Genomic DNA, 14965 nt, shown 5'->3' with positions numbered 1-14965 from the left:
AAGACTGTAATTAACAGAAATTGATGCTGAGCTCAGGGGTAGCGTGTGTTTGAGATTGTGCCCCTCTGTGCATTTCGCTGGCAAAGAACAGACCCCTCCACCCCCTTTCTACCTGCTCGGGTGGCATCGTGCGAAGGAGGGCCCGGAGAGGGCGGGCGGGGACCCTTGGATTCGGGCCCCGTCCTTGCTGATTGTCAAACAGAACTCGTCTTAACATCAAACGCCTCGGAAACAACAGAGAGATACACAAACACTCCAGACGAGGAAACAAAAGGATCCATTTTAAAAGCCACAGAGCCAGTAAGCGAGTGGGTGTGCTGCTTTGTTTGGCATTGTGATATCTGTGAGTGTTTGTGTGTGTTTGCTTGTGTTCGTGTGTGGGCATCGAGCGTTCAGGACTCTGCACTGATAGCTCAAGGTTCTTGCCGACACAAACTTTAGACAGCTGTAGAGCTTTCTTTTTCTTTACCTCACCCTCCCTCCCTCCTTCTGCTGGCCTCCAAGTTTAGCCCCAGCCCCCCGCTCTCCTTTCCTGCTTGCTTTCCTGTTTTTGTCAAGAGAAAATGCAGCAAACACAATAAAGCTGTTTATGTCAGATTTTGGACAGCCCAATGTGCTGATTATAACAAGTTGAAGGAATTTCCTTTATTGCGCGTTAGCCTCGCCATATGGCTCAAAACGGAACATTAACTTGACAGGGATAATGAATTACACCAGGGTTCCAGAACTCAGAACATGAAATTCAGACAGGGGAACGTTTATGGGCTCATGGGGAAAGAAGGGCTTGAGAGGTTCATTTGCATTTGGCGTTACCTAGTACAAGGTATCGAGCTCCTTGTTGTGTACTGTATAAAAGTATCTCGGTGTGTTTGGAAACCATGCCTGCGTGGAGAAAATAAACAAGCGAGGCCTTCGGAATGTACTAGAACGAGAGGAAGAGAGCGAGCGGGAGGGATGGAGAGAGATAGACAGAGAGAGGGAGGCTGTGGAGTGTGGCTACTAATTGGCTGTTTTTGTGGCTGTGCTTTTCAATTGATCCCTTGAGATGCTTAGATCACTACCTATCTGAGTATCAAAACAAGAGCTCTGGTCTTGCCTGGCAGAGCTGTGATCAATAGGGAACCTCCCTAGGAGCCTCTCTACACAGTCACATTTTAATTGTTGCATGCCTCTGAATGTAATCTCAATATTTAATATTGCCGGCCTATTTATACTTCCCTTATTAACCCCCTCGACAGCACTCAATGCGCCCCTCGCTTGTGTTGGCACTTGTGAAAGTGTTCAATAGTATTTACATACTCTAGTGACTGTTAAACAAATCTCTGGGCTGGTTTATTCAAAGTGAGCTGATGTGGTGTTAAAACATACTGATTTGAAGGGGGCTTGGTCAAGAGCTCCAAAACTGTTAATTAATATTTGATCATTCAGATCTGTTGGTTGGCGGGTTAATAAAAAAATCATGCAGCTTTATTGTTTCGATTATATAGGCATGTTTTTTTTTTCATTTTTTTTTTCAGATTTTTCTTTTTTCTTTGTATTTTATTTTCAATTTGTCTTCAATATAGTTTAATTCAGAGAATTTTAAGGCTTCCACAGTTTGATAACTGGTATTATTTAAAAGTAATTATCTTAAAAAAGAAGACAAGACAATGCAGTGTGTGTATTATTTACTACAAAATCAGTACAAAATCATATCGGAGGAGAGGACAGGTGGAAGCAAAATGCCCTACCCGCATCAGGAAAGAAGTTAGTTCAGCTATATTGGAGTTTTTTTTAAATTCTGTGTAAAGATGGGGTGTTAGACACCCCAGCCTGCAGGAAATACCAATCAATAGTACAAGTTATTTTTGTACTCTTTTATACGGTTATGCAAACTCTCTCCACCTCCCTAGAGTCCCTACACTTGAATTTTGAGTGTGATTCATTGACCAAACATAAAATACACACACTCAAAAAAAAAAAAGGTTCTATATGGCACCAAAAATGGTTCTTCGTCGTAATCATAGAGGAACCACTTTTGGTGCTATATAGCACCATATCTTAACATGTTCTGTATATGGTACACTCTAAAAAAAAAGGTTCTATATTGCACCAAAAATGGTTCTTGGCTCGTAATCATAGGGGAACCTTTTTTAGTGCTATATAGCACCAATTTTGGTGCCTCAGTGGTTCTTCAGCGGTTCTTCAGAGGTTCTTCAGCGGTTCTTCAGAGGTTCTTCACCGGTTCTTTGACTAAGGTGCTATATAGCACCTCTGAAGAACCGCTGAAGAACCACTGAAGCACCAAAATTGGTGCTATATAGCACTAAAAAAGGTTCCCCTATGATTACGAGCCTTTTTTTTTAGAGTGTAGCGGTGCTATATAGCACCATAGTTGTCTGTGCTATATAGCACCTTAGTCAAAAAAACGGTGAAGAACCTCTGAAGAACCACTGAAGAACAACTGAAGCACCAAAATTGGTGCTATATAGCACTTAAAAAGGTTCCCCTATGATTACGAGCCAAGAACCATTTTTGGTGCCATATAGAACCTTTTCTTTTTTAGAGTGCATACACTATATTGCTAAAAGTATTGGGTCACCCCTCCGAATCATTGAATTCAGGTGTTCCATTCACTTCCATAACCACAGGTGTATAAAATCAAGCACTAGGCATGCAGACGCTTCTACAAACATTTGTGAAAGAATGGGTCGCTCTGAGGAGCTGATGGCATTGCCACCTGTGCAATACGTCCATTCGTGAAATTTCCTGACTACTAAATATCCCACGGTCAACTGTTAGTAGTATTATAACAAAGTGGAAGCAACTGGGAACAACAGAAACTATGAAACAATGAAAATATTGTACAGTACAGTGCGTTTAATTTAGGCTATTTATTAATTTTGTCCCTGTGCGCCGAACGGAGATGGAGTTCACTGCTGATATTCTGAGAGCTTTCTAGTCTTGCGGCTGTCATCAGCAGCGCCTTGCATCGCCCAATCAGCGGATGGCGGGCGGGTGCGGTTTTGAAAATTGGTCAAAAACATTTTTGCGGATGAATGGCGGACGGATGATGAGTTTTGTGATGCGGTTGCGGATTAAATAATAGCCCATCCGCGCATCTCTAGTGTGCAGAAGTCCCCAACTTTCTGCAGAGTCAATAGCTACAGACCTCCAAACTTTGTGTGGCCTTTAGATTAGCTCAAGAACAGTGCATAGAGAGCTTCATGGAATGTGTTTCCATGGCCGAGCAGCGGCATCCAAGCCATACGTCACCAAGTGCAATCCAATGCGTCGGATGCAATGGTGTAAAGCACACCACCACTGGACTCTAGAGAGGTGGAGACGTGTTCTCTGGAATGACGATTCACGATTCTCTGTCTGGCAATCTGATGGACGAGTCTGGGTTTGGCAGTTTCCAGGAGAATGGTACTTGCTTGACTGCATTGTGTCAAGTGTAAAGTTTGGTGAAGGGGGGATTATGGTGTGTGATTGTTTTTCTGGGGTTGGGCTTTGGCAATATAGTGTAGTTTAAATAATATGAATTTGATTGATAGCATTATTTATTTTATTTTATATATCATAAAATCGTTATTGCAAATTATTTTTGGCATGATAATTGTGTAGTGAAAATCTGATATTGTGATTTTCCTTTTTTTAAGCTTAATTTTTATTTTTATTTAAGTTAACGACAATTTAATTTAGCAGAATTTTATTCAGGTTGTATTAACGATATACAGCTAGTTTGACTGCTGAAATTGCAAATATTTTGAGCATTTTTACATCTGTAATAAAGCCACCGCATTTGTGTTACACCGTGGTCTGCAACATGTACTCTGCCTACAGGTGTGTGTGTGTGCATAAACACATGTGATGTCAGGCTCGCCTCGCACCACACGGACACTCGTGTCAACACCTGAATGTCTCCTTGTTGCTTCTCGCAGTTCCTCACGGGGAAATTGATGAATTCATTTTCACTTCCATCCATCACTCCTCCAGTACAGCCCCTCTTTTCCCCTGAGAGACAGGGCAAAAAACACAGTTGCTGACAAGCATTACCCGGTGATGCCGCAGAAGGCCGCACTGTAAAAAAATCCTGTTGTTTTTACAAAAAAAAATCCTGGCAGCTGTGTTTACCAGAATGATTCTGTAAAAAAACACAGTAAAAATGTAAACATTTACAGAATAACCTGTACATTTTAGAAAATTGTAATTTAAACCGCTAAATCCAACAACGCACACTGCTACTAAAATCTATTTTGTACCTTTAACATATACTGACAACCACCATAATGATGCAGGTGCTAAAAGAGGAAGCCACATGAAGAATCATGAAGAAGTTCATCACAAATAGCCTTTCCAAAAGCTGAATTATACTAGTATACAGAAAACACATATCACCATTGTGGTAACACATATGACACTAAAATAATGCAATAAACATTCATTAAATAACAGAAGATGTAACATAAAATCCAAATGTGCATAACTGATAATAAACCCTATTAAAGTTACACTATGTAACTTTTCCGTCCACTAGAGGTCGCCTGATCAAAACAAAGGCGTAGTTTGATGCCGGCACGTTTGAGCGCAGAATCTTGGGACATGTGGTCTTCACCTCACAGCCGGTGGGAAAGAGTCAGGATAGGACTCGGGCAGAAATCATGTTCATGGATGCGATTATTAACATTACTGTAGTCTGAAGCAGAGCAGGGCCGAGTGTTGTGGAGCTGAGCAAGGCCGCAGGAGCGATTGAAGAGCGGGACTTTTATTATGACACGGTCGCCGGCGCCACTTCCTCTTTTCCAGTCATGAGTATGAGGTAACGCAACTCTGTTTATCGTATTAGATATATCTGAGTGTGTTGAAAATTAAGTTATGATGTTCGCTCGGCGGCTGCTATGACACTTGTTCACACTGCAGTGAGAGTACAGCGTTTCTGCTAAATAAAACTGGAAACCGAGGGTACCGCAGATATGACGCAATCGACAGGCGACTCCCTCAAACGCATAGCTCACACGTCCCGGTTCCTTGGTTAAAATAGCAATTTCTCACGATTTACAAATAGTTGGAAACATTTGGGATATTCTCAAGTACTCAACTGAACAAAATATATAACACTGGCCTAGTAGTTTTTGGATATTTTACTGCAAAAATCTTACATAGTTCACCTTTAAGAAACATAATCATTTACACTAAATACTTTCAAATGTGAAGTGTCGCACAGGGAATTCTGGGAACTTACAGGTTTCACTGTAAATTATTATTTGATTTAATTTTTTGCTTCTAAAAACTGTACATTTAACAGTATTTTACTGTAAAATTTGCATGAAATGTCCGGTTAGATGTATTTAGCACGGGAACTTACTGTTAAACTATTTACAGTTAAAATTACACTCATTTTTGTATTGCTTTATTTTCTCTTTCTCTACTCAGCGCAAATCAAGGAGGGCTGATATGAAGACTGTTTTAAGAGCTTGATTGCGATAACACAGGCCTGTGGTGTGAGAGAGCCAACAGAAGATGTGGTCATAACTGGAGAAGAATTTTTGTCTTTTTCCAGAGTATATTGTTCTCTTGGTCTTGATGATCTCCACAGGTTTGAGTATTAGTTTGAAAGGTTTGGAGTTTAAACATCTTTTTTTTTGACAGGTTGTGAGCGTGAAATCTTTGAAATCTCATAGGCATCAGAATAGGGTGACCACCCGTCCCGCTTTGCGTTGTACTGCACAGCATTTTCACCCCTTGTCCTGCACGTCGCATATTGAGAAAATGTCCCGCATTTTCATCAGTCTGTTGGTTTTTAATTATCATAAGAAGACATGCATGCGTTCTTTTGCCTTTTTAAGAAAGCATTTCATTTATTCTTTTTGCGGCATCGTTTTTCACCTAGACATATTTAACAGCGCTTCGTCAGAAGTAGCCTACATCCCGCCTTTCACAAATACAACAACAGCCGTTTTTAAAATCCTATCCAATGGTTGAAAAGAAAGGAGTAAACACGGTCACTAGTAGGTTCTGACGGCTGTCAATCAAAATGTGGAGCGGATTTGTTCCACGTAGAAAACGAATGGATAATTCGGTAAATTGGTTATATTCTTAATATATAATATAATATAATATATAAGACTGTCAATGAACTAATTTCATGTTGCTTTATATTTTATTTGTTCATTATTGGACTTGGTCAGATCTGATGCCTGCTGCCTTTGGGCTCAGTGATGTTGAATTTAAATGACATGTACAATGTTACATTGATGTAATGGTGTTTTCTGGAAGGGACTAAAGAACAAAGTATTTTTATCATCTGAAAGGCAGAATACATATGTTTTTATTAAGTTAGATAGACATTGTGTAACAGTTTCAGGTTATGTTTTAGTGTCGGTAACATGTCCCACATTGTCCCACGCAAACTTAGTAATTGTCCCACATTTGGTTTGTTTGATGGTGGTCACCCTACATCAGAAGCATGAACAGGGAAAGTATTTCAGGGAGAGTGCACCTGTACAATCCTCTAGTTAAGTGCTTTGTTTAATGACTTTTTGGTGACAGAACTAGTCTGTGTCTAGTGTCTTGATTGGCTTACAAGAGCGGCAACTGTTAAGCCAGCTGTTCACTTACTAATTCAAAACATCTCGATAACAGTAGGGCATTTCATAACTTCTGACTGCTGTTGTTGAAAATGAAATCTTCACTTGTATGGTCTTTCACACTCAAAAATGCTAGAGGTGTGATCAGCGAAACAACTGCCTCTGACATTTCTCACGGTTTCATGTGTTGCAATAGAGCATTTTGGAAGCCAAATCAACATGAAACTCATTTAAAGGGGTAGTTCACCCAAAAATTAAAATTGTGTCATCGTTTACTCACCCTCATTTTGTTTCCAACCTTTATGACTTTCTTCTGTGGAACACAAAAGATGATATTTTGCTTCTTTTTTTCTTATTCCATTCAATGCAAGTCAATGGGCTCCAATGTTGTTTAGACCAAAATATTCTTCAAAATACTTTACTTTCGGCAGAAATAAGAAAGTCAATCAGGAGGTTTGTAACAACATGAGGATGAGTAAATGATGACAGAATAAAATTTTTTGGGTTAACTATCCATTTATATAAGAACAGGTGCACTGCATTAAAGGCATAGTATGTAAGTTTCACTGCTAGAGGTCGCTTATTTAAAACAACAACAAATGCGTAGCTTGTTGATGCTGTGAAAGAATGTGGAATCATGGGAAGTGTCGTCTTCCCCTCCACAGCCACAGCAGAAATCATGTTCATGTATGTGCTAATGTATTCAATTTTTATTAATGTTACTGTGGTATGAAGCAGGGAGGGGCTGAAAGCCTGGGGCATTTTACGTTGCTGTTTACGTTGCCACAGTCGGCCGCTACTGCTCCTTTAATTTTGTTGTTTATGTTTATTTTATGATTAAATTTATTTTTAATGTTTGTCTCCTTCTTCCCTGAACTTGAACTTTGTTATAGTTAAATTTTATGACTTAAATTCACATTATTTTATTTAATTATAATGAAACAACTGCAAGTGCTGAATTACTACTTATACAGGTCACTTTATTTGACGAATGAATATTGTGGGGTAACACAGTGCAGTTTTACATGTTCAAAACAATCATACTAAAAATACATTTGAGTTTTGTAAAAGTTATGTTAACGTTACTCTGGACGTTCACTCGGTGGATGGTATGAGACACTTGTTGCACACAGCAGTAAGCTAGATCGATATTAGAATATCATATTAATAAAAGCTGGATTGCTAAATGGCATGCAATTAGTTTTAAAATATATTGTATGATGTGGCAAATGCTGTATTACTGTTACAAATAAAACACTTTCTGATTATGCTGTTAGCCATTTGACAAAATAGGGTTGTCTCCCTGCGGGAAATCAAGAAAACAAGAAATTCAAGCATTAAGAGTTGAGCTAGTATATAAAAATGATTCGTTTTCTGTCATCTTTGGTGTTTCTATGGAAGTAATCGAGGGTAACGCGGATATGACACCATTGACACGGACTGTTACACTGGCCAAAATAGCTGATTTTCTTAAACAGACTTAAACATTTTTGAAAACATTTTGGATAATTTAAGTACACAAGTCAATAAAATATGTAAAATTGTTCTATTGGTTTTGGGATATTTTAATACAAAAATCTTGCACATTATCACCACATTTACCAAGTAATGGTGATATTAAATTTCTTGATGAAAAGAATACGAAGAGGTTATGTACAGTGAGGAAAATAAGTATTTGAACACCCTGCTATTTTGCAAGTTCTCCCACTTAGAAATCATGGAGGGGTCTGAAATTGTCATCGTAGGTGCATGTCCACTGTGAGAGACATAATCTAAAAAATAAAATCCAGAAATCACAATGTATGATTTTTTAACTATTTATTTGTATGATACAGCTGCAGATAAGTATTTGAACACCTGAGAAAATCAATGTTAATATTTGATACAGTAGCCTTTGTTTGCAATTACAGAGGTCAAATGTTTCCTGTAGTTTTTCACCAGGTTTGCACACACTGCAGGAGGGATTTTGGCCCACTCCTCCACACAGATCTTCTCTAGATCAGTCAGGTTTCTGGCCTGTCGCTGAGAAACACAGAGTTTGAGCTCCCTCCAAAGATTCTCTATTGGGTTTAGGTCTGGAGACTGGCTAGGCCACACCAGAACCTTGATATGCTTCTTACAGAGCCACTCCTTGGTTATCCTGGCTGTGTGCTTCGGGTCATTGTCATGTTGGGAGACCCAGCCTCGACCCATCTTCAATGCTCTAACTGAGGGAAGGAGGTTGTTCCCCAAAATCTCGCAATACATGGCCCCGGTCATCCTCTCCTTAATACAGTGCAGTCTCCCTGTCCCATGTGCAGAAAAACAGCCCCAAAGCATGATGCTTCCACCCCCATGCTTCACAGTAGGGATGGTGTTCTTGGGATGGTACTCATCATTCTTCTTCCTCCAAACACGTTTAGTGGAATTATGACCAAAAAGTTCTATTTTGGTCTCATCTGACCACATGACTTTCTCCCATGACTCCTGGATCATCCAAATGGTCATTGGCAAACTTAAGACGGGCCTGGACATGTGCTGGTTTAAGCAGGGGAACCTTCCGTGCCATGAATGATTTCAAACCATGACGTCTTAGTGTATTACCAACAGTAACCTTGGAAACGGTGGTCCCAGGTCTTTTCAGGTCATTGACCAGCTCCTCCCGTGTAGTTCTGGGCTGATTTCTCACCTTTCTTAGGATCATTGAGACCCCACGAGGTGAGATCTTGCATGGAGCCCCAGTCCGAAGGAGATTGACAGTCATGTTTAGCTTCTTCCATTTTCTAATGATTGCTCCAACAGTGGACCTTTTTTCACCAAGCTGCTTGGCAATTCCCCCGTAGCCCTTTCCAGCCTTGTGGAGGTGTACAATTTTGTCTCTAGTGTCTTTGGACAGCTCTTTGGTCTTGGCCATGTTAGTAGTTGGATTCTTGCTGATTGTATGGGGTGGACGATGTCTTTATGCAGCTAAAGACCTCAAACAGGTGCTTCTAATTTAGGATAATAAATGGATTGGAGGTGGACATTTTAAAGGCAGACTAACAGATCTTTGAGGGTCAGAATTCTAGCTGATAGACAGGTGTTCAAATACTTATTTGCAGCTGTATCATACAAATAAATAGTTAAAAAATCATACATTGTGATTTCTGGATTTTTTTTTTTAGATTATGTCTCTCACAGTGGACATGCACCTACGATGACAATTTCAGGCCCCTCCATGATTTCTAAGTGGGAGAACTTGCAAAATAGCAGGGTGTTCAAATACTTATTTTCCTCACTGTAGATTGTAGAGAAATACTGATACAACATTTTTGACCAATACAAATTATATTTTCATGTTATGGCTGGAACTGATAAATGGCTGATAAAAAAAATTAATCATTTCAAATGCTACAAGTAAATTTAAGCATGACAACATTATAATGTACAGTATGAAAATGTATGTTCATTTTGTTTTAATGAAAATTACATTTAAACAGTATTATTCAATTCTTAGTGTTTTTATAGATGAACTCTAAATTATTGTTGAATGAGGGCCAATTAAATTAAAAAACATGAATTGGCATGCACAAATAAAATGTAAAATATCGTCCGATATTCTAACAAAAAATTCCTGCAGATTTTAGGTTTAGACGCGTTGTGTAATGCCATCACAACGTGCATTCAGCCAAAGCCCACTTCGTAGTAGGCTACCTGCGTTGAATTGATCGCTAAACTTGCTGCTGTTTCTTTGGCAATGCATCTATCACTCCAGTCAGTTACCCACTGCAACCTCGCTCCCGCAGTAGGCGTGCATGCTCTCTCTCTCTCTCTCTCTCTCTCTCTCTCTCTCTCTGTCTCACACACAAGACATACATGCTCTGAGTGACATTGTTTCCATCAATCGGTTCAATTTATCAACAGCAGCCTGTATGCTGCGTAACTCTTTAAACAACCCCAAAATGGACGAGGAGCAAGATGGAACAATGAAGGAGATGCTGAATGAAAATGTAAATTTACTCACTGACAGTAGGTGGCGCTTATGGAACAGCAGTAATATAGCGGTTTTCAGGGTTTGCCCAAACCGATTGTCACAAAGAAGTAGTCAGTAGAAGTCAATAATGTTTTCAACTAGCCATTCAGATTTTTGTTTTCGCTATGATGTTTATCAATCAACACCAAATACTTAAAGACTTAGACTAGTATTTTTTTTTACATTTGTTTTTACTTAAACGTTTTTAAGGAAAAAGATGCCAGAAAAGATATCTGAAAATGTACTGATTCTTTATTATCGAACTTTAGCTCAATTTTTATTCAGAGGCCCAAACTGAGCAAAAATAGCAATTTGAAAAATGAATGAGATTTTTTAACACATAAAATGCATATAAATCAGCCACCACTCCATATCTCCTAATAACGTCTTAGTATTATATTTAAAAGCTTTTATGATGAAAGCTCTATTTTTTATTGTTTGGGGCACAATATCAATCATCCCCCCCATGGTTTAAAAAAAATCCCCTGCAACACTGCAATATGATTTTTTGGGGGGTGTTACATTTGAAATGAAATGTTGCAATTATATTTTACAGTTATTATTAGTGTTTTCTTTAATTAATTAATTAATTAATTACAGTACCAAAAATGTTAGAAGAATGTTGTCTGAGGTGTATTTTCACTGCGAAATTCTGCAAATATTACTGCAAATTCTGAGAAAAGCCGTCGAAATCAGAAAACAGAACAATAAATATCACTAATATGGTACCAATATAGAGCCAAGTGCCACCAAGAAATTCCAGGGTATTTGTTGTTCCCAGAGGCCATGTGGAGAGTTGCAGGAGCTGTTATCTCAGCAGGGAGTCGAGTTGGTGGGGCCGTTAACGCTCCCCTGCTGACTGACAAGGTCACATGCTCCAACTCTCCTGGTTTTTTTGAACGACTATGTAAATGAGCGGAGCGCTTGCTTCAGCAGCACTGATCCTGTATCCTTATTATACCAGCTACTTCCCCAAACATTAAGCACATCTCTAGCTGACTTGTCTTCAATCTTCAGTGATCACATGGTTTTCCTGGCATAGCCTTTCCTCATCAAACTTCATAACCTCATCCGTTTCCTTCTGTTGCGGCCGTTCCCTGTAAACATCCCCAGTCACCTGTTTGATAGATTGTGTGACTAGAACACTCATTAGCTGGGAGTCAGCAGGGGCATTGATAACCTATAGCACGGTGGCTAACCTCCACGCTTCCCTGTGCGGTGGTGCTTTTGCCGTCCCCTGCGCCAGTCACCCCGGCACCACCCCTTCCTTTAAAGCCCGGCGAGGCCGGAACATTCATCATCCACAGTCAGATCCCGCTTCTATAATGTATGATGTGTCGTGGTGCAGGGGTAAGTGAGCAGAGAGGGGAGGCCGGGAGAAGTAGCGAGGCGGGTATTGATCAGGCCAACCCCCCTTCGTCCGTCTGTCATCGCTCCAGCTAAAAGGAGGAGGAGGAGGGCGCGATGAGATAAAAGGAGGAGAGAGGGCATTGCCGGGCTGTAGAGGACGTGGCTAATCGTCAGCTTTGACGCCCACTTCTTGCAGTTCATTTCTGGAGAGAGTCCCCCTAGTGACCCCTTCTCACACATGTACTTACTGTCACTTCCTCTCACACTCACACACTCTCCTCTCACCTGCTGTCTCGCATATTTTCTGAACTCTCTCTCTCTCTCTCTCTCTCTCTCTCTCTCGCTTTCTGTCTCCAAGAGTGTCTTGGCCGAGAGTGTATAGGAAATATAGGAAAGGAAGGGGTGTGTGTTTGAGGGTGGGGGCAGTGGCCTCACAGCTGCGCTAGCTGGCACTGCTTCCTCAAACATCATCGCCGCAGCCAGCAGCCCGCTTGGCACAAACAGTCGCCAGTAACACTTAAACAAATTGCTATAGCTGTCTTACATTGTTGATTTTTAACATTCCGAGAGACTCCCCCCCCCCCCCCCCCCCCTTCGCTTTGCCTTTCTTTTCCTTTGGATGCTTTCAGCTTTTGGAACGCTCCGTGTTTGAAAGCATGCCCAATAATTTTCCACCATTCGCTCTTGTTCTCTCACTTTCTCTCTGATTATCAGGCCCCCATGGGTCTCCTCTTCCACCACAGCTCTCAGAGTCATTCTTAATTTTTCTGTTCCCCTCATCCGGCTCATTTTTTCACACTTCTCCTCCTTCATCACATCTCTCTCTATATATATAAACAGACGTTATATGTGTATATATGCAATATATATAGTAAATTATAAAACAATTGAGTCAAAAATAAACTGAAAATAAGGAAATATAATTTATTTTGTTTATGTATCATTTTTATAACATTTATTAACTAAAATATATCTTATTTTATTTATATTTATGTGTTATCCTTTATAGTGATATCTTTTAGCTCATTGATGTCTGTCATGATTTAAAGGGCACCTATTATGCCCCTTTTTACAAGATGTAATATAAGTCTCTGGTGTCCCCAGAATGTGTTTCAGATCAAAATTCCTAACAGATCGTTTAATATACCAAATTAGCTGTTTTGTTAGACTGGGTAAACCCATCCTGATCTGCCGGCGATTTGATTTCGCCCTGCAGCTCAGTCTGGAAACCTGTACATTAATTCATCCTGCTTCTGTTACACATTTACTGGAACCAATCACAGACTGGCTTATCCACCTGGCACGCTATTGGCGGGTTTAACACGATGATGAATAGAGAAGGGATGGATCGATGCCTGTTGATCACGCCTCTTGTGGTCTGATTGGTTGAAGGACTATCCAATTGCGTACAGAGTCATTTTTGATCACGCCTCTTGTGCAGGAGAAAATACATAGCAGACTCCCCAGACCAATGTTCAATCTTTAAAGATTGAGCTTGGTCTGGTGATAGCCAGACAATTGTTTTGTGTGTGTCTCCTTTAAATTCAAATGAGCTGCTTCTCCCCATTACAAATGAAAACTGAAACATGACACATCTGTTTGGTTTTGTCTCTATCATCTCTATCGTGGACACACTTATGTGACATTGCAGTTCTTCTTCATCATGAAATATTACCATCTGCGTGCGTTTTAAAGCCTTAACACTCTCAACTTGAGCACACACCCCCGACACATGCGCACAGAGAGCTGGATGTCGGTGCGTCCGTGAGTATTTTAAGCTAGACTAGTTCTCTTTCATGTGTCATTGCGAATAAACTGTCGAATGCACACAAGGTTATGTCAGAAACACATAAAGTTCACATGAAAACAGTTGGTTATGTTGTGGTGCACGTATGCAGCAAGTAGGCCTACAGAAATCCTGTGTGTATATTAGATCTGTGTAACGTTACTAAAGTGAAAACAATGTAATATACAGCACCTACTGCTATATCTGCTGTTAATATGAATCAAACAACAAAAGATAAACAGAAAATCACTCAACGCTGTTGACTGAATGAACTTTAGTAGCTTTATTAAGAACACATTTCTTACTTAAATGCTGCTGTTAATGCTCTGGCAAGGAGATAAACATGGCAGACTTTGTACAGCTCTCTTGAGGGCGGGGTCTATGCTAATACCGCAGTGTCCATCAACACTCCTGGGCGGGGCCTGTTAAATGTGATGTCACATTGGCCAGAATCTGCAAACGGCTTGTTTTTATTGGGCTTGATTAATTGGGATTTTAAAAAAAAAAGGAGTGGGTGGATTTTTACCATTATAGGGTGGTTGTGTAGGCTACACACACTGCCAACACACATTTATGTGAATTTTGCATAATAGATGCCCTAACAATACTGACAATTTGATTGGTCCGAACAGCTCTGGTTCGAGCATAGTTGCTCCACACTGGATCAAGTCCAGACCGAACTTCCCGACCTCAAATGTTGTGGGCAGGGCTAAGTTCGGCTGGCATCCAGGCTAGTATGTGGGTGTATGTGTGCAATGAATAGGTGCTTCTCTTTGTTTGGCTCTGCCATTGTAGCTAGCACAGATCGGCCGTTCACTCTGGCATCCTAGACAGTTAAATGCATGTTTACCGTTCAGATCCTCTGGGACTCCTCCTTAGTGGCTGAGGTTACGGCACTGATCGCATTAAGGTCCCTCGACATGTTACAGCTCATGGCTGGGTTACGCTGCACGAGAGCATGCCAAACCATGCGTGCAACTGCTCGCTGCATCGGAGAGACCCAGACCGAGGGAGGATGTTTTTCATGAGGAGCGCTTCCAGCTCTGCCAGGATCTAAAACAACAACGTGGTCTTATAAATTATTCAGCGTGGACAGAGAGTGTGTGACAAAACACATGCTGTAAATGAATATTTCAATGCTGGACACGAGTGCATCTGTAGAGGAAAGACTGCTTGTGTGCGAGTTTGTGTACACCACAAACTTAACTGAGTAGCAGCACAGGAAGTCAGGATGAGGGAAAAAAGCCTCCTAACCTTTAAAGTCGCTGA

General features: G+C 40.4%; 1 protein-coding gene across 9 annotated transcripts in view; it reads left to right on the top strand.

Moving 5' to 3' along the window:
* Positions 1–14965, top strand: part of tcf12 (transcription factor 12) — a 126197-nt gene that overhangs the window by 65871 nt on the left and 45361 nt on the right. The gene's annotated exons all lie outside the window — the stretch shown is intronic.

Source organism: Gobio gobio (genome assembly GCF_949357685.1).
Source record: "Gobio gobio genome assembly, chromosome: 2".
Lineage (NCBI taxonomy): Eukaryota > Metazoa > Chordata > Actinopteri > Cypriniformes > Gobionidae > Gobio > Gobio gobio.
The sequence above is the reverse complement of the archived record's forward strand: the minus strand, read 5'-3'. Positions and strand labels throughout refer to the sequence as shown.